Source organism: Myotis daubentonii, chromosome 3 (genome assembly GCF_963259705.1).
Source record: "Myotis daubentonii chromosome 3, mMyoDau2.1, whole genome shotgun sequence".
Classification (NCBI taxonomy): Eukaryota; Metazoa; Chordata; class Mammalia; order Chiroptera; family Vespertilionidae; genus Myotis; species Myotis daubentonii.
This window is the reverse complement of record NC_081842.1, coordinates 197,541,111-197,565,277: the sequence shown is the minus strand read 5'-3', so window position 1 is coordinate 197,565,277 and position 24,167 is coordinate 197,541,111.

Sequence of the window (24,167 nt, the reverse complement as noted above, 5' to 3'; positions counted from 1 at the left end):
GCACCCAAGAGTTATTGAGCACACCACTGGGACTTGCCAATGAACAGAACAAAACAAAATTGCTAAACTAACAACTCAAAGTACTTATCTGCATGTCCTTCAAGATTTAGCTTGGGGCCTCTGTTCACCCTTCCCCCAGGAAGCCCTCCCTATTGACACCATCTCTATGGACCATTTCCTCTCCTGAAGGCTGGACAGCCTGGGGGTTAGGTCTTGGCATTGGTCTTGGCTAGAGGGGGGTTCTACTATGGACTAGATGTGTGACTTGGTGTGTCGCTTAACACCCAAGTCACTCTAAATTTGTCTCCTTAACTGTCAAGTGGAGATAATAATACCTCCTACTTCCTCAGGCTGTTGCCAGGGTTTCTAGGTAATCCATGCAAGGATGTCAGCACATAGTAAAATCTCCATAAATGGGAACTATTTCTATTATTATCCTTACTGGTGTTATTACTATTTCTGTTGTTAGTAACCATTGCCATGTTGGGGTCTCCAAGGGCTTCCCAAGAAGCAACAGCCTTCTTCTTGGCTCAGTCCTGATTTAATAAAACAGATGGAAATCAAAATATTGGCATGACTCCTAATAGAAGCTGATGTGGGAAATGGAGCTTCTTGTGAGAGAGGACAGGAGGGAGACTGATTCCTGGGTTTAGTGTCACAGTGATCCTGACCAGGGCAGACTTCTCTGTGGGAGGGCGGTCCATCCAGACATACAGTGGAGTAGAGCCCTTGGCTTCTCCTCCGGGCCAGGTCACTCCCAAAGAGAAGAGGCACTTCACAGGCGTGCCCCCTGATTCTTCCTACATGTACTAATTGGTAACTCAAGAGTCATTCCATTTCCCCAGGGTAGCAAAAATAAACAGGGTGCAAAGGGATCCAGGGTTCTAAGTGAACTCTTTTCAAAGGAAGAACCATCCAGAGTCAGGGGAAAGCCTTTCCTAGTAACACGAAGAGACAATGGGATGTGGTAGCTTTGGAGTCCCATAAGATGGACTTGAAGCCATTGCCCCCTCACTTATGTGGTATATGATTGGACGGGGGGGGGGGGGGGGGGGAGGGTCAGGGAGAGAATCTTATCTCTTTAATTAAGGACCTAATAAATCTGGCTTTAGCAGCACACAAATCATTCAGAAGAAGTTGCCTGCACTTCCCTGAGCTTGATTGTCAGTTCCTTGTTCCCAGAACCTAGACACTTCCATGGCTCCTGAGCCTGGCTTCACCTGGGAATTTTGCATTTCTGGTCTTTCTCCATTCATGTTTTCATTGCAGACTCTGCTGCCCACTTCTAGAGCTTTCAGAGCAATGACAAAGCTCACATCTACCTGAGCAGAACCAATCCAACCCACTCTCACTCCCAAAATGTCCTTCACATCCACACTTGCCTCCATCAGACGTGCCACTGCTCTTGATTAGATCCTTAATCCTCCCAGAGACTAGCAAAAAACATTTTTTTGGACTCCCCATCAACCCTCTCTCTCTGCCCCAATCTAGATTTCACACCGTGGCTGTCCAGTAGTCTTCCTAAAAGAGCCATGTCACTCTCCAAATTAATGGCAAGGTCCCCTGACACCTGCTCCTGCCTATATCCCAAGCCCCAGGTCTTACCTTACTCTTTGTACTCGATGAGAACTGAACTACCGACCTCACAGCGCTCTTTCAAGACTCCCTACCTTCAAGCATGCGGTTTCCTTTGCCTGAAATGCCTTACCTCCTCCTCCACCCTTCATTAGTCTAACTTCTAACTCCTACACAGCCTGTGTGACTCACCTCTGGCACACATCCATTTGGGAAGCTTTTTCTGACTCCACTCCTACAAATGGGTCTGCGTTCATCTTACTTGGTCCTCTCTCTAGCACTAGTCACCTCATAAGGTAACTGATGGTTTACTTGTCTATGTCCACCACCCAGCTGTGAGCACCTTGAGGACAAGGATGCCTCTTATTCATCTTTGGTATCACAAGGAAACAGTGATGGCCATTCATAATAAGAATTGACTATAGCTGCTTTTACATCTTAGAGGAATGACAAAATTCCTATCAGGGGACATTTAAAACAAAAGCTTTTCATTTAAGAAAATACAGGGAGGCACTTCTTTGGAGTGAAATGTAATGCTCCCAAAGGCCTGGTCTAGAAGAAATGGACACCTCAAAGAGGGAGCTGAATTGTATAAAGTAAGGAAAGGTTCAAGGTCTTCTGGACAGTCCAGGAGAGGAGGCATACAGCTCTTGGGAAAACAAAGGGAACTGGAGAGTGTATGAAAAGTGGTGTAGGAGATGGTAGACTCAGCAAGTAGGTTGAGGGCCTGAGGATGAGAGGTAGGCCATCTCTGGTACAGTGCGGGACTTGGAGAAACAAGATGGTTAATTTTCAAGCTGAAAGCCTTTCTAATACTGTGCTATTCTGTGCTGTAACCCCTGTTCTGCCCTCCCCACTCCCATTACTCCAAACCTTCAGGAAAAGTCTAATGCAGGACAGCGGCCATGTGGTGATGGTGCTTTAAGAGGAATAAATGAAAAAAGAGGCTTTGTCCAGCATGGACACAGAGGGACAGCTTATGAGGGGATTTGGCAAATGAATGAATGAGAAGTCGGGGGAAGCAAAAAGTCATAATTGAAAGGTAAGCATGAGAACAAAAATTGCCCTAGAAATTTGCAGAAATCCTAGGGAAGGCATTGAAAGAAGGAGAGGGCTCAAGTCACTTTCTTTAAGTATTAAAGATTTACTGCTCAACACATGCTCAGCTGCATTGAATTGAAGCTCTGGTCAGTTTGGGGACCTCTGAGACTGGCCTGCATGCAGCTGTCTTCCACAACACAATGGAGAGAAGAAGATTGGCAAAAATGCTTAGGATGGAGGTTCCCATGGTTGTAATGGAGGGTGTCAGAGGCAGAAGGCTTTTGAGAGAGCTGAGCACTGACTGACAGGTTTTCCTTAGAAAGGCTGATGGGAGCAACCAAGGAAGCAAAATCTTCAAACACCTGAGCGAGAGAGGACCTTAGGGAACATCTGGTCCTCAGAGAGCAGAGAGAGTTCAACATAAGTGCCAACTCTGATAGACTGGTAGTAGCTGTCTAAAGTAGTACATTAGGAAGAATTCTAAGGCTCTCTCTGCAGTTAGCAAGAAAGAATTCAATGATCAATTAATACTGTCTGCCAAAGGTACAGGAAGGGGAACGAAAACAGGTATGCCATATATTTTCCATCCCTAACTTAACCCAACTTTTGTTTTTATAGATGACCAAAAAAAAGAGGAACTTACCCCAAGTCATATAGTCAGTGGCTAGAGTCAAGTCTAGGATCAGATTCTGGGCTCTTCTTTTGCACTACGCGAACTCCCTCTACACGAAACACAAGGCAGGGAAGTGGGAAGTCAATATCTTGGCTAATTATCTGGTCAAACTAACCAATGCAGAAGCAGAGACTGTGCTATAGGATGGTGGCAAAGGAAATGATATTCAGTTCATATCAGGAACAGGCTTTTGGCCTTTGTTCACTTTGTGGACATACAGCTTCAGGATGCATCAGAAGAGCTGCAGGCTGGGTTAACATACCAGTGTGACCAGGATCCAAGCTCACGTTGTAGCAAATCCCCGTGACCAGGAAAGAAGACAGGTTGACATAAGTGGCCCATGCTAGTCTTAGCCACTTTAACAAGTGTCCATGGAGCACCTCTGAGCAAATACCGAACTAGGAGCTGGGGCTTCAGTTCGTGAGGCCTTTACAGCAAGGAGAGGGTGGAGATAAGCATAGAACAGCTAATTATGCAATTAGTTATTTAATTATAAACAGAGATAAATGCCATGAAGAGGTACAGAGAGCTCTGACAGCAAACATACTGGGATCTGATGTCATCTGGGGAAGGAGAGAAAGCTTTCCTGAGGAAGTGACATTTAAGCTGATACCCAAAAGATTCTAACAGAAGTTATTGATGCACTAGGGGTAGAGAGCGGCAGCAAGAGGAAGAAAGACAGGAAGACAAAGGGTGTAGAGAAGAACAAGACATATCTGAGGAAGTGAAAGACCAAGAGACCAGATTTCCGGTCAAGATGGTGGCATAGGTAAATGTGGTACTCACATCCTCCCACAACCACATCAAAATTACAACTAAACTACAGAACAACCACCATTCAGAACCACCTGGAGTCTACCTCAATGGAAGTTCTACAACCAGGGATTTAAAGAAAGGGCCACATCAAGACTGGTAGGAGGGGCAGAAACACAGAACCAGCTGGTCCCACACCCACATGTGGTGAATAAAAATCTGGAGGGGTATTTCCACTACAGAGGTTTCTAGGACCAAGTCCCACTCCAGCCCCTCCTACCACTCCCCCCAGCCCAGGGTTCCAGTGCTGGGAAGGGAAGTCCCTATAACTTCTAACTGTAAAAACCAGCCAGAATTGTGGCTGAGTGGGAAAGGGCTCCTGGAGTCCCAGGCAATTGCTCTTAAAGAGCTTGAGCACAAACTTACTCAGATTCACTCTGTGCTCCAGTGCTGGGCCAGCAGCTCAAAAGGCACCAGGAACAAATGAGGAGGAAAGGAATTGTCTGGCATCAGGGTGAGAACTGGAAGGGCAGCTTTCTCCCAGCCAGAAGTGCTGGTAGAGCCCATTGTTCCTTTCGTGAGACCCCCACTACAGAGTCAGCAGGCAAGCATCGTATCTGAGTCTCCATCAACCTGGCTCACACTGTTTGCCCTCCCCTGGTGATTCCTTGAGATTCCAGCCCTACCCAAATTGTGAACCTACCCAAGCTGTTTCCAGTGTCTTTTCCATGCAAGTGACCTGTCTTGTAAGTATGTGTATATAAAAATACTTACCTCCATCTCCCAGTTCTGTCTGCTGAGAGGGTCTAGAAGCAAAGAAACCCCCATAGTAACTAGCACACTGAGCAATTTAGATCTTGGTTCCTAAATACCATTCTCTGCTTAAAGCAACCACAGCTCTTGAAATAAATGGCTAATCCCAGGACTTGAGCAGGAAAAATAAAAGCTGAGCCTGGAACACCTTGCCTTTGCCGGGGGCTGTTTCTTCTTCCTGGGCTGCCCTCCCACCAATTCTCACTTCCTCCTATGACACCCCATCAGATAAACTGCATACCCTGTATGCGCCAATCCTCTGTTGCTGGTTGAAGATGTGGCAAAGCACCATGGGCCAGTGCAGCCCCTTTGGAAACCTAATGCACCTGGGTACAAACCCTGGTTCCATCTGGTACTAACTTAACCTGACTGAGCCTCAGTTTCTTTCTCTGTAAAATGGGAGCTCTGATCCCTACTTCCTGGGGTATTGGGAGGCTTCAGTAGGTGATCTATGCTGAGCCACTAGTCTCAGTGCTTTCCCTAAAAACGCTAAACGGTGGTATTTTATTCATAATGATGTGTTCTCCTGCCCCATGAGAGTCTGAGCTCTGCCTCATCTCCTCTTCCCATCCCCCACCACTCAGCACCATGCCTGGCATTTCAAGACTGACCAGTCCCTGCATGCTTCTTGAATTGCTTAAATTAAATTGCTGGCTGATATTTACTGATTGACCCTTATTGACTGGAATGTACTGACTGACACTTAACAAGTATCCACATTTACTGCCTGAGCTTCCCTACCAACACCCACTGACACCTGCCTGGGACAATCCCCTTAGCATCTGCCAGGGCCCCCAGCCTCCTGAGTAAAAGCCGACAGGAAGAAGCGCTCTCTGACTCTGCCTCCACCTGCATTTCCCTCTGCCTCTGTCCCTTGTCAGACTCTGGCTTTCTCTGTGTCTCTGACCCTGTTCTGTCACTGGATCTCTGCCTGCCTTTGCAGTCCTTGTCTCTGCGGCTTTTCTCCCTGCCACCATCATCCCCTCCACTGAAAAGCTGCCCCTCCCCTTGCTGATGGCTCTCATTGTCCACACTCAAGGGCATGCCATTCAGTAACACAATCACACATTTGTCATTACCTCTTCATTGTTCTCCTGGCAACAGACCATCTTTTCTTCCCTCCTCTTTAGGGGTTAGATGCAGGTTTTCCTTATCTGCTTCATCTGAGATGGCTGCTCTCCCCCTTCCTGCCCTTCCCCCATCTTACAACCTCCAGCAGTGACATCGCCTGGAGTTCAGAGAAGGAGAGGACCTCCACAGACCCAAAAGAGGATTGTCAGAAGCAGCCTGAGGACCCCCCCCCCCCCAGCTTGCACACATGGGGTGGAAGGATGTGGTCACACGTGCCACACACACATGGGGAGACATGCTTAGGAGGAGAAACACCTCTCAGACTCCAAAGGCCATGTGTCAGGGCCACTCATCTGAGGACATGCTGGGCCCAGCCTGGCAGGGCACCACGAGCAGGCGCAGTATGTGCTGGAGGACATGGTGTCTGAGGGCACAGAGGTGACTGTTGAAGGGAAAGGCATATGCACAGTCAGCCTTTTGGTCCGAGGAAACAATTAGTGACGTGTGCCACACCTGAACAAAGCTTCTAGCGTCATCACATTGTCCCGCCCGAAGAACCACAGCCCTAGACAGGAGCGCTTCCCTCAGCCCAGCTGCCAGAATGAAGTCACACAGAGCAGAGACATGGCATCTGACCTGCAGGTCACAGGTAAAGGGAGGGGCACATAGACACATGTTGTTTACAACCACTGAAATGTAGGGGCTGTTTGTCACAGCAACATCACCTCATGAGAGCTGACTGAAACATCTCATGTAGTTCCATGGCTTTCCTGGTACATCATGCCACATGCCATTGTATCAAAGTGGACATAGCTTTTCATTTTATTTTCAGACTCTTTATGGGATGCTTTTCAAATCAGAATACGTGTGTGTCATGACAATTGGAGCGTGCACTAGAAAGGTTATAAATTACAGCTTTCCCAGTCCCCACTCCACCACCTCTCCTCTAATGGACCAACGTTAATATCCTGTTATGTAACCTTTGAGTAGCCATTTATTATGGATAATTTGAGATGTTTCTAAAATCATTAATGCAAAAATCTGCCCTCTTGAATGGCAATTGGTATGAGAAGGCAAGGTGTGAAAATACATTCCTTGTTTCCCTCCACAAATGCATGAATCCCCGGCAGTTGCCTGCACCTCCAGCTCTCAGGAAGCTCGTCCATACAAGGCGCTTCGAACCTCATGTCTGTCTATGTGCTTGCCTGCAACTACTTCTGGGGAATAATGGCCTCGCCTTCCTCTCCGATTTCCCAATCGGCAGGGAGGATCTCTCTCCACTGACTAGCACCAGGAACCACCTGGGAAGAGGCATTCTGGGAAATGGAGGTCCCAGCTTCTCCTCTGCGATGCAAGAGTCCTGACAACAGGTGGTGGTAATGCCGGGCAGGCAATCGACAGCCCAGCACGACCTGCTGCAGGAGCTTCTCCTGAAATTAAATGAAACAACGCAGATAAATTCTTAGTAAAGTGCTCGCCACACCGTTAATGCTCGGTAAGTGGCAGTTATGATGGTTATTTGTATGATTTTGATCCTGGAACTGGTGGCTTCCCACCCAGCCCAGCACACCCACTCCATTTCACGTTACAGAAAATCCCAGGCATTTGGATTCCTATCAGAAGATACCTCTCCCCATCGCCTCAAGTCGCTTAGCAGGTTCTGTCATTTCTCCTTCAGATCCGATTATAATGGGAACATTTGTAAACTGCTGATCCTTTAATTCCCCATAAGCACACAGTCTAGCTGAATGTATTCAAATCAATTGCACTGAGAGACATGAACTAAATTCTCTACTTCCCGTGACTCCCGTGTGTGTGTGTGTGTGTGTGTGTGTGTGTGTGTGTGTGTGTGTGTGTCCTACCTCTGTATTTCATGGCAATTGTACCCAAAATCATTGCAGGGAGAAAAAAAAAAAGAGCACTGTGCTACAAGTGTGCCTTCTCCATCATCCATCAATCAGACCATGAGGAAATCCAATCATAAACCCATTTATGAGCAAGCTGCTATCACCAAACAAATACATTCCCAAATAATGAAATGTTTCCAATAAGAATTAATTTAAAAAAACCCAGACGGCATGCAAACTTACTTCCATAAAACTTAAATTCAAACCATTCCACCGGTAACAAAATTACACTTGTAAAGAACACAAATTGATTGGACCCCGAAACTCAAAATTCAATTGTAGAAAATAAAATCAGCTCTAAGCCACCAGGGCCTTTGCCAAGCCATCCCCTGCTCTGAAGCACAATGCAAACATCACATGGTCACAGGTCAGTGCTTCCTGCAAAGAAATCCATTTTACAAACAAAACGGCACCCAGATCCGTAATACCTTATCCTGATTCATGATGGGCCCCACGCTGTCACGTCCTCGGTGACCAAGAGTAAAGCTAACCTTCCTAGGAGCAGCATTACCCTTAAAATTGCCGTGATCTCCAGGGGGAAAGACCCAATTTAAATGTATTTTCTATTTAGCTTGAATTTGTTTAGCTCTTTCACACTTGTTCTATGCCGGCACCTGTGTCCTTCAGAGACATGCGCCTTTGTTATTCTACATCCCCTTGGGTCAGAAGTCTTTACTGATTTTAAAAGCAATTTAACCCCCAGTTGATCATGATACTATTAAAGGGGAGTCAGTGCCCCAAACTAATTAATCTTAGGAAGTCAACTTGCAATTGGCTTTTAAAAAAAAACAACCTAGACTCCTATGTACAAAAATCTATTCAGTCTGTCAGCCCATGTCTAGGGGCTTGGGTGAGTGAGTCAGGAAAAATCCCTTACATTCTAGTCAGGAGGAACAGACAAAGGAGTAAACAAACAAGATCTCTTCGGGTTGTGTAAGGGTGGTCTGAGAGTCTTTCACTTCACCTGTCTGGGCAGACATAGGACCAGATGTACAAAGAGCCAGGGAAAGAGTTCTTGGCAGAGATTAAAGCATATGCAGGGAAGAGCTTGCCAGGCTCAGGGGACCATTTCCAAACAGAAATATACACACAACACATACGCTAACATCCACCAACGATTTTCTAAAATGTTATATTAAGTACTGAGTTGATACCAAAAAAATTATAAAATATGTCTACCATATAAAGCAGCGGTTCTCAACCTGTGGTTCGCAACCCCTTTGGCGGTCGAACCACCCTTTCACAGGGGTCACCTAAGACCATCCTGCATATCAGATATTTACATTACGATTCATAACAGTAGCAACATTACAGTTATGAAGTAGCAACGAAAATAATTTTATGGTTGGGTCACAACATGAGGAATTGTATTTAAAGGGCCAGAAGGTTGAAAACCACTGATATAAAGTATAACAATGAAAGGATCACTCGTGTGTCCCACCATCTTGTTTAAGAAATAAAACATGACCATTAAGTTTGAAATCCCTGCAGGTTCCTCTTTGATCCCATTCTCTTTCCACCTACCCAAATACTGGTCTTTTGTCAGATACATACTTTGAAAATACTTTCTCCTGCTCTGTAACTTATTTTATGGCTGGCTTTTTTTTTTACTCAGAATTACCATCCTGAGTTTTATTCCTGCTGATGGATTTTTTTTTCATCTTAATTGTTGTGTAGTATTCCATTAGATCAATTGAATCAAAAAGTATTTATCTATTCTACTGTTGACGGGCATCATTTAGTGCTGTTCTTTCACAAGCATTGTTACTTAGGACATTCAGGTTTTCTTTTTGATTAAGCGCCTATTTAATTTTTTGCCATTTTTCATTGGGCTGTCATTCTCTGATGATTTGCAGTATGTGTGTTTGTGTGTGTGTGTGTGTGTGTGTGTTATTTTTTTTTTTTTTTACATATTCTCACTACTAATATTTTCTCACTTTTGAGTGTTGCAAATGATTTCTTCCAACTTGTGGCTTGTCTTTTTACTTCTGTTAGGATATCTTTTGATGAACAATGGGTCTTAATTTAAAGGTGGTCAAATTTTTCAATCTTTTTGTTGAGGTTACAATTTTCAGATTTTAAGAAATTTTTCTGTACCTTAAGGCCATAAAGATACCCTCCTACCCTTCTCCTATGGTAATAGTATTTAATTAAGAACATAGACGCCCCAGCCAAACTGCCTTGGTTCAAATTCTAGCAATGAAACCTTGAACAAGTTACTTAACCTCTTTGTGCCTCAATATACTTCTCTGCAAAATGGAAATGATATTAGTATCTCCATCATATAGCTGTTCTCTGGACTAAATAAATTAATGTCCATAAAACAGAACCCTGTCTGGCTCATGGTATTATATGCCAGTTTTTATTATCATCTTCTTCATCATCATCATCTATATATATGTATAAGACCCTAATATGCATATAGACTGAACGGCAGAACAACCAAGCAACCAAACAACCGAACAACTGGTCGCTACGATGTGCACTGACCACCAGGGGACACACATGGAACAGGTCGGACGTCGGCAGCAGGTGGGATGGTGGAGCAGGTGAGCAGGGGCACCAGACCAAGGTGGGGTTCTGGTCGCTGTCATTGGGGTGAGCCTCTGGTGGTTACCGAAAATTCTTTGCTCCCCCACACCGCAGTCCAGCCGGCACTCACACCTGCTGCCGATGCCCTGCACTGGTTCCAATCGCTTGGTGCCTTCAGTGGGTGTGAGTGGCAGCTTCCAGCCCAGATCACCACTGAGGGCTTCTCCACCTCCCCCTGCTCCTGAGGGGCAATCGGGGCAGTAGCTGCCGCTCACACCCACTGCTGGCGCCAGCCCCAATCACTCTGCGTGTGAGTGGGGTGGTGCCATCAGCACGTGGGAGCAGCAGCAGTGAGAGCGGGGCTGCCGGCAGACAGAAGACCAGGGGCATGGCTGGAGGGGCAGGGCGGGGACCTGGAGGATGGGCTGAGACCCGCCCCAGTGCCCACCATAGCCTCACAGCTTACAGTTCCTTTCAAGGTGCACAAATTCATGCACTGAGCCCCTAGTAGTATTATAATGTTGCCTTTTATATTTAAACTAGAGGCCCAATGCACGAAATTCATGCAAAGGGCTCAGTCCTTGCAGCACCACCTGCCTCGGCTGGCCCTCACAGCCCTGGCTTCGTTTGGAAGGTCTTCTGGACGGTCTTTCTGCTATTTGGTCTAATTAGCATATTAGCTCTTTATTATATAGGAGGATCTTTTATCAACCTGAATTTGATTTTAGATATGGTGTGAGGTATTGGTCCTACTTTTGGATATGAACAATCAATTAACCTAGCACAATTTTTAATTGAGTTTTTCTTCCCTGAACTTCAATATCAGCTCTGTCATAAATCAAGTCTCCATTTGTGTGTTTGTTCTGAGATTTCTAGTTTCTTTTCTTGGTTTATCTGTCTAATCCTATCCAAGGCTACTCTGTATTAATTACTATAGTGTTATAATGATATTTGATAAGACTAGTTCTCCAACTTATTCTTCTTTGGCAGTATTTTTGGCTATTCTTGGCCCTTATTTTTGCTGTTTATACTTTAGGATCAGTTTGTCAGGATCCTTGAAAAAAAAGCATATTGGATGTTGATTGGAATTGCATTGAATCTATAGATAATCTATAGATCAATTTGAGAGAATTGACAGTTTTACCTTTTTGTCTCCCAAGCCATGAACTCTGTATACTATTATATAATTATTTTAAATGTCTAGTAAATCTTCTTATTTTCTGCATAAAGTTCTTGCATATATTTTTTAGATTTATTTACAGGCATTTTATTTTATTAGAGGCATTGTAAATGGTCTCTATTTTTTTCCATTTTATTTATTTATTTGTTTATTTTAAATAATTTTTTATTTTTCAATTACAGTTGACATACAATATTATATTAATTACAGGTGTACGCCCCAGTGATTAGACATTATGTAACTTACTAAGTGATCATCCCAATAAATCTCATACTCATCTGACACCATACATCATCATTATAATAGTATTGACTGTACTCCCTGTGCTGTACTTTTAATTATGCATGACTATTCTGTAACAACTAAATTGTAGTTCTTAATCCCTTTACCTTTTTCACTCATCCCTCCAAGCCACTTCCCACCTGGCAACCTTCAAAAAAAATATTCTCTGGGTCTATGAGTCTGTTTCTGTTTTGCTTGTTTATTTTGTTTATTAGATTCAATTGTTGATAGATATATACTTATTGACACTTTATTGCTCATATTTTTACCTTTTTTTTTCTTCTCCTTCTTCTTAAAGAAGACCCTTTAACATTTTATGTAATATTGACTTGGTGGTGATGAATTCTAGCTTTTTCTTGTCTGGGAAGCTCTTTTCTGTCTTTTGATTCTAAATGATAGCTTTGCTGGATAGAGTGATCTTGGTTGTAGGTCCTTGCTTTTCATCACTTTGAATATTTCTTGCCACTCCCTTCTAGCCTGCAAAGTTTCTGTTGAGAAATCAGTCTTATGGGAATTCCCTTGAGAACTGCTTTTCTCTTGCTGCTTTTCAGATTCTCTCTTTGTCTTCAACCTTTTGCATTTTAATTATGATGTGTCTTGGTGTGGACCTCTTTGGGTTCATCATGTTTGGGACCATCATGTTTGGGACCATCATGTTTGGGACCATCATGTTTGGGACTCTCTGCGCTTCCTGGACTTGTATGTCTATTTCCTTCACCAGGTTAGGAAAGTTCTCCATCATTATTTTTTCAAATGAATTTTCAATTTCTTGTTCCCTCTCTTCTCCTTCCAGTATCCCTCTGATGTGAATGTCAGTATGCTTGAAGTTGTCCCAGAGGCTTCTTACACTATCCTCATCTTTTAAATTTTTTTTTCTTTATGCTGTTCAGATAGAGTGGTTTGTTTTGTTTTGTTTTCTTCCTTATATTCCAAATCGCTGATTTGATTCTTAACTTCATCTACTCTACTGTTGATTCCCTGTAAATTATTCCTCATTTCAATTACTGTATCCTTCATTTCTGACTGGTCCTTTTTTATGCTGTTAAAATTCTCACTAAGTTCACTGAACATCCTAATAACTAGTGTTTTGAACTCTGCACCTAGTAGATTGCTTGTCTGCACTTTGTGTAGTTCTTTTTCTGGAGTTTTGTCCTGTTCTTTCATTTGGGACATCTTTCTTTGTCTCCTCGTTTTGGCAGTCTCTTTTTATGTATTGGGTAGAGCTGCTATGTCTCGTGGGTTTGTAGAGTAGCCTTATATTGTAGATGTCCTATAAGGTCCAGTGGCACAGCATCCCTGATCACCAAAGCTTGGCACTCCAGGTGCACCCCCCATGTTGGACTGTGTACACTCTCTTATTTTCACTGAGCCTTGATTGCTGTTACCCCTAGACCAATCAGCTACAATGACTGGCTGAGACCACTGTGGAGGATCAGCTGTGCAGGGGTTCACCCCACAAACAGGCTCCAATGTCTGCTGAGTCCACCCCTTCAGCAGCTGTTTTTGGAGGTGGTTGGGTGGTGCTTTGACATGGTCTGAAGCTGTCCACTGGGTACACTGGCTCTGGGGCCACCTGGGAGGTACAGACCAAGGTCAGCTGTTGCCTATGTTCTGCCCAGAGCAACCCTATCTGAACTACAAAATGATCTGCAGATGGCTGCTACTTGTGCTGGGCTTGGAGATGCCAAGGTAAAACCAAGCTGTGATCCAAGGCCAGTTGCTGCCAGTGCCAGGCCTGGGGCCACTAAGTGAGAGGCATGGGGCACACAGAAGTCAGATGCTGCTGGTTTGAGAGATTTAAGGAAAGTTTGAAGAACGAGACAAAAGAGGACATTCATATGCAAAAGCCACTGGAAACAGCATGGGTGAGCCTGCAAATTGGGTGGCATGGGGTCTCAGGGAATCACCAGGGTGGGGCAAACAGTGTTAGCCAGGTTGATGGACACTCATATATGGCCTGCCCGCTGACTTTGTTGGAGGAAGGGCTCAAAATAGGAACAATAGCCTCTGCCAGCACTTTGTCTGGGAGAAAGCTGCCCCTCCAGCTCTTTCCCTGATACTGGACAGTTCAGTTCCTCACCATTTGTCCCTGGTGTTTTTGGAGCTGCTGTCCCAGCAGTGGAACTCACAGCCAGTGAGTCTGAGTAAGTCCATGTGTAAGCCCTTTAAGAGGGACTTTCTGGAACTCCAACAGACCTCCATCTTACTCAGTCACAATCCTGGCTGGTTTTTAGAGCCAGAAGTTATGGGGACTTCTCTTACTGTCACTGAAACCCTGGGGGTGAGGGAGGAGGGAGCTGGTATGGGGCTGGCACCCCTCACTCCTCAGGGGGAAACTCCTAAGCTGAGATATCCCTCCAGATTATTATCTGCAACATGTGGTGTGGGACCAGCCCATCTGTGTCTCCACAGCTTCTACCAGTCTTGATGTGGCTTCTTCTTTAATCCTTAATGGTTGGATTTCCATTCAGCAACATTTCAGGTGGTTCTGAATGATGGTTGTTCTGTAGTTTAGTTGTAAATTTGATATGGTTGTGGGAGGATGCGAACAAGTGGCGCATTTACCTCTGCCATCTAGACCAGAAATTCAAGACAAATCCTGGTATCTATCTATTTTTTTTTTTATGATTTCAGAGAGGAAGGGAGAGGGAGAGAGTGATAGAAACATCGATGATAGAGAATCATTGATTGGCTGCCTCCTGCATGCCCCACATTGGGGATCAAATCCACAACCCAGGCATGTGCCCTTACCAGGAACCAAACCATGACCTCCTGGTTCATAGGTCAATGCTCAACCACTGAGCCATGGTGGCTGGGTTTGGTATCTATTTTTAAGTACAATTTTTACTGTTCACTGTTGATAAAGAAAATGTAATTAACTTTTTGTACCAGCTTCATACCCAGCGACCTTGATAAACTCTTATTAATTCTAACAATGAATCTGCATATTCTTTAGGGGTTTCTATATTTATAATCATATCATCTCAAAATAATAACAGTGTTACTTTTCTTCTCAATCCTTATTTCTTTTTTCTCTTTATTTGCCTTGTTTTATTGTCTGGGGCCTTTGGTGTGTTGTTGAAGAGATGTGACAGTTGCAAGCATCCTTATCTTGGTTCTCAGATTAAATTCAATGCTTTCAATGTTTTACCTTTAAATCTGATATTTGGTGTAGGTTTTTTGTAGGTGCCCTTTATCTGTTGAGGATAGTTCATTCTATTTCTGGTTTGCAAAAAATCTTTCAAAAATCGTAAGTGGATGTTGAACTTTAAATTTCACATCCACTGTAAAACCTTCAGAAGAAAAGGAGAAAGTCTTGTGGGCCATTTGGTTCTTTTGTGTGTGTAGCAGTTTTTAAGTTATTAGTTTTTAAAATCAGTACTTTTTAATGGAAACAACATGACCTAAAATCTGTCACAGAATTTTGAGACCCATTAAACAAAGTTTAAAAAATTTTTTTCACATCTACTAAAACAATTATATTACTTTTTTCTTCCATTTGTTTTGTAGAGAATCACATTAATTTTTAATGCTTTAATATTTCCCAATCTTATTTGCCTTGAGTAAAATAGGTCATGACACATTTCCACTTCTCTACATTGCAATATTTGTTTACCAATATTTAGTTTAGAATTCTGTATCTATGTTCTGAAGTGAGATTAGCCTATAATTTCCCTTTTTCATACTGTCTTTATCTAGGTTTAGTATCAACATTATGTTGGCCTTATAAAATGGATTAGGCATGTTTTCTCTTTATCTACATTATGGAACAGTGTATATAAGATTGAAAAATACCTATTTTTTGAATGTTTGGTAATTTTTTTTAATGCTTTATTGTTTAAGGTATTACATATGTCTCCTTTTTCCCCCATTGACCTCTCCCCGGCCACTCCCACCCCCCAAATGTTTGGTAAAATTTACCAGTAAGATCATTTGGGAGCTTCTGGTATTTTCTTTAGGGCATATTTTTAAACTAATAATTCAATCCTATCTAACAAAAGAGAAACATGGTAATTAGCATACGAACGCTACCCTTCCCATTGGCTAATCAGGGCGATATGCAAATTAACTGCCAGCCAAGATGGCGGCCGGCAGCCAGGCAGCTTCAAGCTAACATGACGCTTGCTTGCCTCAGTGACGGAGGACTTCAATGTTCCCCGCCTGCTTTGCCGGCCTCTGAGCTTGCAGTTTGAAACATTGTAACAAATATAGAAGCTAAACAAAACTCCAGAAACCTGCTTTCAGCCAGCCGGGATCTCAGAGCTGGAGTTATACATTGTTTCGATTATAGAACCCAAACAAACCAGATACCTGCTTTCAGCAGCAGAGGCCTCAGAGCTGGAGCCAGAGCTAAAGCTGGCCCAGAATAAAAAGAAAAAAGGAGCAGTTGGGAGCTTCAGTCACCCGCTAGCCTGAAAACAGCCCTCAGCCCCTCACCCAGACTGGCCAGGCACCCCAGTGGGGACCCCCACCCTGAAGGGTGTGTGACCAGCTGCAAACAGCCATCATCCCCTCACCCAGGCTGGCCAGGCACCCCAGTGGGGACCCCCACCCTGATCCAGGACACCCTTCAGGGCAAACCAGCCAGCCCCACCCATGCACCAGGCCTCTATCCTATATAGTAAAAGGGTAATATGCCTCCCAGCACTGGGATCAGCGGAGCCGCGAGGCCTCCCAGCACCGGGATCAGTGTGACAGGGGGCAGCGCCCAAACCCCCTGATCGCCCTGCAGCTCTGTGTGTGACAGGGGGTGGGCCACAACCTCCCTATCCGCCCTGCTCTGTTCATGACAGGGGAAGGTGCCCCAACCTCCTGATCGGCCCTCTCTATGCCTGATAGGGGGGAGCTCCCCAACCCCCTGATTGCCCTGCGGCTCTGTGTGTGACAGGGTGCGGCGCCCCAACCCCCTGATCGGCCCTGCTCTGTGGGTGATAGAGGGTGGGCACCCCAACCCCCCCCCACCCCTCCGCCACGGGCCCTGCTCTGTGTGTGATGGGGTAGAGCTATAACCTCCCCATCAGCCCTGCCCCAAGTGTGACAGTGGCGGCGCCCCAACCCCCTGATCAGCCCTGCTCTGTGTGTGACAGGGGGCGGTGCCCCAACTCCCCTATCGGCCCTACTCTGTGAGTGACAGGGTGGAGCTCCTCAACCCCCTGATGGGCCCTGCTCTGCGTGACAGGGGGGAGCTTCCCAACCCCCTGGTCGACCCTGCTCTGTGCATGACAGGGGGGAGCTCCCCAACCCCCTGATCGATCCTGCTCTGTGCTTGACAGGGTACGGAGCTCCAACCCCCCTGATGGGCCCTGCCCTGAGTTTGACAGTGGCGGCTCCCCAACCCCCTGATCCGCCCTGCTCTGTATATGACAGGAGGCAGTGCCCCAACTCCCCTATCGGCCCTACTCTGTGAGTGACAGGGGGGAGCTCCTCAACCCCCTGATGGGCCCTGCTCTGTGCGTGACAGGAGGGAGCTCCCCAACCCCCTGATTGGCCCTGCTCTGTGCGTGAGAGGGTATGGAGCCCCAACCCCCTGATTGGCCCTGCTCTATGCGTGACAGGGGGTGGCGCCGCAACTTCCCCATCGACCCTGCCTTGAGTGTGACAGGGGGCGGTGCCCCAACCCCCCAATCGGCCCTACCCTGAGCGTGACTGAGGGTGGCATCGCAACCTCCAGATCCACCCTGCTCTGTGCATGACAGGGGGCAGCACCCCAACTCCCCAATTAGCCCTGCTCTGAGCCTGACCAGAGGCTGCACCTAGGGATTGGGCCTGCCCTCTGCCACCCAGGAGCAGGCCTAAACCAGCAGGGCGTTATCTCCTGAGGGGTCCCAGACTGCGAGAGGGCACAGGCCGGGCTGAGGGACCCCCCTTCCCTCCTGAGTGCACAAACTTTTGTGCACCGGGCCTCTAGTCTATAATAATAAAGGGTAATATGCTCATTAGACCGAACATCATTCCAGACGAAGCTGGGACCAGAGGGAAGCCAGCCAGGGTCCCAGGTGCCTGCGGGTGGCCCAGAGGAGGGAAGCCTGGGACCCTAGTGGTGGAGGGAAGCCGGTGCCAGCAGCGGTGGGAAGGAAGGCCTACTCTTGCACAAATTTTCGTGCATCGGGCCTCTAGTGTATTTAATAATTACAGTACTGTTCAACTTTTATGTTTCTTCTTGAGTCAGTTTTTGTAGTTTTTATTTCTCTAGAAATTTTTTTAATATATTTTGTTATTGATTTCAGAGAGGAAAGAAGAGGGAGAGAGAGATAGAAACATCCATGATGAGAGAGCATCATGGATCAGCTGCCTCCTACAAGTCCCCCACTGGGGATCGAGCCCACAACCCGGGCGTGTGCCCTTGACTGGAATTGAATCTGGGACCTTTCAGTTCACAGGCTGATGCTCTATCCACTGAGCCAAACCGGCTAGGGCTCTCTAGAAATTTTTTCATTTCATCTAACTTTTCCAAGTATTAACACAAAGTTGTTCATTATACCTTCTTAGCTTTTAAATCTCTGCAACATCTATAAATATGTTCCCTTTTTTATTTTTTACATTGCTTTATTTGTCTTTTTCCCTTGATCAATTCACCAGAGATTTTTCAATTTTATTAATTTTCTCAAAGAAACAACTTTTGGCTGAGTTGGGTCTTTCTATAATGCATTTGATTTCTATTTCATAAATGTTTGCTCTTGTTTTTAATATTTCCTATCTTCTACTTCTTTGGATAATTTTTATGTTATTTGTTTTTAAAATCTTTAAGTTGGATATTTCTTCGGGGGTTCTGAACCAGGGGCAATTTTGCCTTGTAGTGGGCATTTAGCAATATCTGGAGACATTGTTAGGTTGTCACCACTGGTGCGAGGATGATATTGGCATTTAGTGGGTAGCAGCCAGGGGTGCTGCTAAGCACCCTACAACATACAGAACAGCCCCTCACAACAAAAATTTCCAGCCCAAAATGTCAGTGCTGATGAGATTGAGAAACCTTATTCTAGCTTATTCATCTTTAGTCTTTCTTCTTTTCTAATAAGAGCACTTAATGCTAAAACTTCTTGCTGAGTTCGGCTTTAGCTGCGTCCCACCAATATTCTTTAAGTTTAAATACAGTAAAGTTGACTTTCTTTTTGGTGTACAGTTCTATGAAATTCAACATGTGTATAGATTCATGTAACTTCCACAACAATTGGCACACAAAACAGTCTCAGTGCCCTAGAAAACACCTTATGCTGCCACTTTGTAGTCAGATCTACGATCCACTCTCTATACCTAGAGTTTTTCCAGAATGGCATATAAACAGAATCATACAGTATATAACTTTTTGGAAATGGCTTATTTCACCCAGTAAAACGCCTTTGAGATTCATCCATACTAGTGCATGGATCAACAGTTGCTGTATTTTTATCCATTCACACATTAAAGGATTTGGGGTTGTTTCCATTCTTTTGGTGATTATGAATAGGACTATTATTTGTGTACAGATATTTGTGTGAGCATAAATGTTCATCTCTCTAAATACCCAGGAATGGGATAACTGGATCACATGGTAAGTGTATGTTTAATTTGATAATAAACTGCCAAACTGTTTTCCAGGTTGGCTGGGCCAATTTCATTCCCACCAGCAATGTTTGAGAACTCCGGTTGCTCCACATTCTCATCAGCAGTTGGTGTTGTTAGATTTTGTTTTTGTTGGTCATTCTAATGGGTGTGTAGTTATTTTTATTTTTATTTGCATTCCCCCATGTCTAATTATGTTGAGCATCTTTTCTTGTGTTTATATGCCATCCATACAGCTTCTATAGTGAGATGTCTATTCAAATCTTTGCCTTTTTTATTTAAATTATTTGGGTGGGATGTTTTTTGTTTTTTCTTTTTGGCTGTTGAGATTTTTAGCAATTTTATTGCAGTCTAATTGATATACACTGAACTGCAGATATTTAAAATGTACAGTTTGATAAGTTTTGACATGTAAAAATAATATAAATATAAATAATATTAATATTAATGAAACTATCATCAAAACCAAGATGGTGAACATAACCATTGCTCCCCAGAATATCTTTGGAATTTCTCCCTCTCTTCTCTCCTCCTTCAATTCCCAGGAGACAATTTATGTGCTGTCACCACAGAAAAGCTTGCATTTTCTAGAAATTTATAAAAATGAAACCATATAGAATGTCATTCTTTTGGGGTGGCTTATTTCATTTAGCAAGATTATTTTTGAGACTCATCCATGTAGTGTGTGTATCACTAATTCATTCTTTTCTATTGCGTAGTATTGTTCCATTGCATGGATTTCCCACAGTTTACTTATCCTTCACCAGTTGATGGATATTTGTTTGTTTGTTTCTTGTTTTGAACTAGTCTTTAAAAACAAAAGCTGATTCAAAAGACTGGTATGAACACTCATATACAAGTATTTGTAGGAACAGATACTTTTTTTCTCTTGAGTAAATACTTAGGAGTGAATTGCAAGACCACATGGTAGATGCATGTTTAACCTTTTAAGAAACTGCCAAATTGCTTTCCAAAGCTGTTTGCCATTTTGCATTGCCACCAGAAGTGTATGAGAGGTGCAGGGCCTTCACATCCTTGCTATACTTGGTGTGGTGGGTCTTTTTCACTTTAGCCATTCTAGTAGGTATAGAATGGGATCTCATTGTGGTTTAGTTTCTATTTTCCTAATGATTAATGGTGTTGTGCACCTTTTATATGCTTACTTGTTATCTATATACCTTCCTTGGTGAAGTGTCTATTTAAATCTTTTGTCTATTTTTAATTGGGCTATTTGTTTTCTTGTTACTGACTTTTGAGAATTCTTTTTTAAAATATATTTTTATTGATTTCAGAGAGGAAGGGAGAGGGAGAGAGATAGAAACATCGATGATGAGAGAGAATCATTGATTGGCTGCTCCTGTAAGCCTCTTATTGGGGATTGAGCCTGAAACCCAGGCATGTCCCTGACCAGGAATCGAACCAAGACTTCCTGGTTCATAGGTCAATGCTCAACCACTGAGCCACACTGGCTGGGTGAGAATTCTTTATATATTCTTTATATATTAATAAAGGTCTCAAAATAGCCTTTTATTAGACATATACTGGGCACTAGCCCTTTATTAGATATACACTGTGGAAAATCTTTTCTTCCAGTTTGTGACTTGTGTTTTATTTACATAACTGTCTTTTCAAGAGCAGAAGTTTTTAATTTTTATGAAGTCCAATTTATCCATTTGTTCTTTTATAGATGTGCTTTTGGTATCTTATATTTTTGCCTAATCCAAGGTCACAGAAACTTTCTCCTATTTCCTTCTAGCAAATCTATAGTTTGAGATTTTACATTTACTTCAATGGTCAATCTTGAGTGAATTTTCTATATGGTGTAAGTTTTGGGGGGCATTTTGGTGTGATTTTCTTTCTTTCTTTCTTTCTTTCTTTCTTTCTTTCTTTCTTTTTTTTTTGCATATGGATGATCAATTGTTCCAACACCACTTGTTGGAAAGAATATTCTTTCTCTACTTGATCCTCAGTGTTTCTTCTGAATGGCAGTATGAACAGTTGTTTCTTCTCATCTCACATGGTTCGGATGAGAATGAAATGGTGTTCACTAGATTAAAAGCTCTCTAAGGGGAACATGTGAGACAGAGCACATAGTGACTAGATGTGTGAGCCCTCGAGTGCATCGGACCTAGTTCACATTCTGCCATCAGAGTCATGCTGCGTAAGTCTGAATCTTATCCCACTACTTGCTCTTACTTTTTACTCATATTTTCAGAGCCCCGGGAAGTTATTAAGTCTTTCTGGACCTCAAGTTTTTCATCTGGAAAATGAGCCTAATAGATCCTTCCTTGTGGGATTTATTGGAAAACTAAATGTCATGATGTATGTATAAAGCCAAGCACAGTGTCTAGAATATGCAAAGTATAAATAATAGCATCCACATTAATTTTTTACTGTTGTGCCTTCATTGTCTAGCATAATGCTCAATAAATACAATTTAAATAATAAATAAGGCCTGTCTATGAAAGCATTTGTAACATACTAATCCCCCCTCACACAAGTCAGGAATGTTGTTGTTGTTGTTGCTGTTACATTTATACTACAAGCCCTGCCTGACCCTCGCCACGCCCTGTGCTCCCCACTTTCATCGTGTTGGTCATCAATGACACGGTGATCGATTTGCAATTTCCCTCCTCCCTATAGTATGGGCTCCTTAAAGGAAAGGACCTGCTGGGCTTTGTTCCTCTCTGTACCCTCCACTTCCAGCTCAGTTCCTGACCCAGAGTAGCCCTCAGAGCAGGCTGAAATATGGGGATGCAAAGTACTGCATAGGGAATACAGTCAGTAATGCTGTAATAACTATGCATGGTGCCAGGTAGGACTAGACTTATCGGGGGGATAACTTCATAAGTTATATTAATGTCTAACCACTATGCTGTGCACCTAAAGCTAATATAATATTGAAAAATATGTTAAAAATTAAAATAAACGTTGAAATAAAGGAATAAAGAGTGGGAGAAAGGAGATTTTTTATATTTTTTTATTGATTAAGGTATTACATATGTGTCCTTACCCCCCCATTGGCCCCCCAAAACCCCGCCCCCACTCATGCCCTCACCCCCCTGGTGTCTGTGTAAAGGAGATTTTTTTAAAGGGTTCTAATTTTTTTTGCCAAATATCTAAGCAAATGTGAAGCAATTTTCCAAGCCCAGGCAAAGTAAAGATAGGAAACATCAAAAGTCTAAGCATTCCATAAGACCTAATTTTATTTCTATTCGTCTGTTCATCACCACTACCCACGGAGCATTAATATCAGACCTCGCACACAGCAGAGGCCCCAAGTGACAAGGCTGCCAATCCTTGAGCCTGACACCTAGTGGCTGAAGTGGGGGAATGCAGGCTACTTTTCAAAACGGCTCCAAAGCAAAAGGTCTCAAAATTCATAGTACAGGGGTGGGCAACCCCTGGCACGCGTGCCAAACATGGCACACCAGTAACTTTTGCTGGCACGCGAAACCCTCTCTTATAATCTTCCATTTACAATTTTCTTCTTAATATCAACTTTTTTATTTTTCAGATAAATTCAGTGTAGGTGCATCTTAGATAAATAAGTAATTTTACATAACAAGTTATCTTAAAGACCATAGACATGGATTGACGAGAGAGGGGAAGAGCAATTTCTATGCCTCTGCCTTAACTCTTCCTGCCTTCCTAGATCCGACCAGTGTTTTGGTTTCATCCACATACGCTTGTGAATCTTTGTTCTCAGTGATGAATTTTGTTAAGTCTAGTAATAGGAGTAGCCTGACGGATGAAAGTAGTAGCTCGTGCATATCTCTGAAGGTCACGCAATATAAACCTGATGTAAAATCTCTGTCATCAGTGATGCAGCAGCAAAAGTCCCACTGATAATATCGAACGGAGTCATAAAGTTTTCTGTCGGACTATCAGTGTACATGTATACATTAAAAAATAAATGTATTTTTCATCATCATATACTGTGTTTTTGTCACTTGAATGAATTTTATTATTTCTTCAAGGTTCTTCACATACGTACACCTTAAGAGATATCAAGTAGGCGTAACATGTTCTCAAAAAATTAGGGTTGGCACACCTTAGAAGAATTTTGAGTCAGAGACTTTGCTGGTTTTGACACGCACTCACAAAAAGGTTGCCCACCCCTGTCATAGTATCTTTATCATATACTCACTTAGCTGAGGTGAAAGACCCACAAAGACCCATGGCTTACCTCCCTACCTGTACCCACTTTCTAGAAGGAGAAGGGCATTTGGCAAGTTCTATGATATTAAAAAATTAGAGAGAAATAAAATAATGATTTTCAATATGTGTGAATATACTAAAAACCATTGAATTGCACAGTTTAAGTGGGTAAATTGTGTGTTATGTAAATTACATCTCAATAACATTGTTTTGTTTTTATTTTTTTAAGTAAAAGGACCAAGAAAATTAAAGGGCTCCATCACTTAATCTTTTTTTTTTTTTATTTAGGGGAAGGGAGTGTTCGTTTTACAATCAATCAATACAATTTTTTTTAAGTAATGATTTTGGTAACTTTTAATAGCTCACTCAGTAACCAACCCTCAGTGTTATACAAAAACAAAAGTCTGTAGACTTTTTCACAGCATTTATCTCTTTTTTTAAAAAAAGGGAAAAAAAGGGAAAATAAATAAAACCGAGAACTTAGATTTTAGATCAGTCTGCAACCTAAAGAGGCCCTGTGTGAGCCAAGAACCACACCTGGAGAACCCTCAGCCTAATCACCAGAAAGAGTTTCCGTGTCTCTACGTCCATAGAGAGAGTTTGAGCGTCTGAGAGAATGCGAAAGAGTTTGAACGTC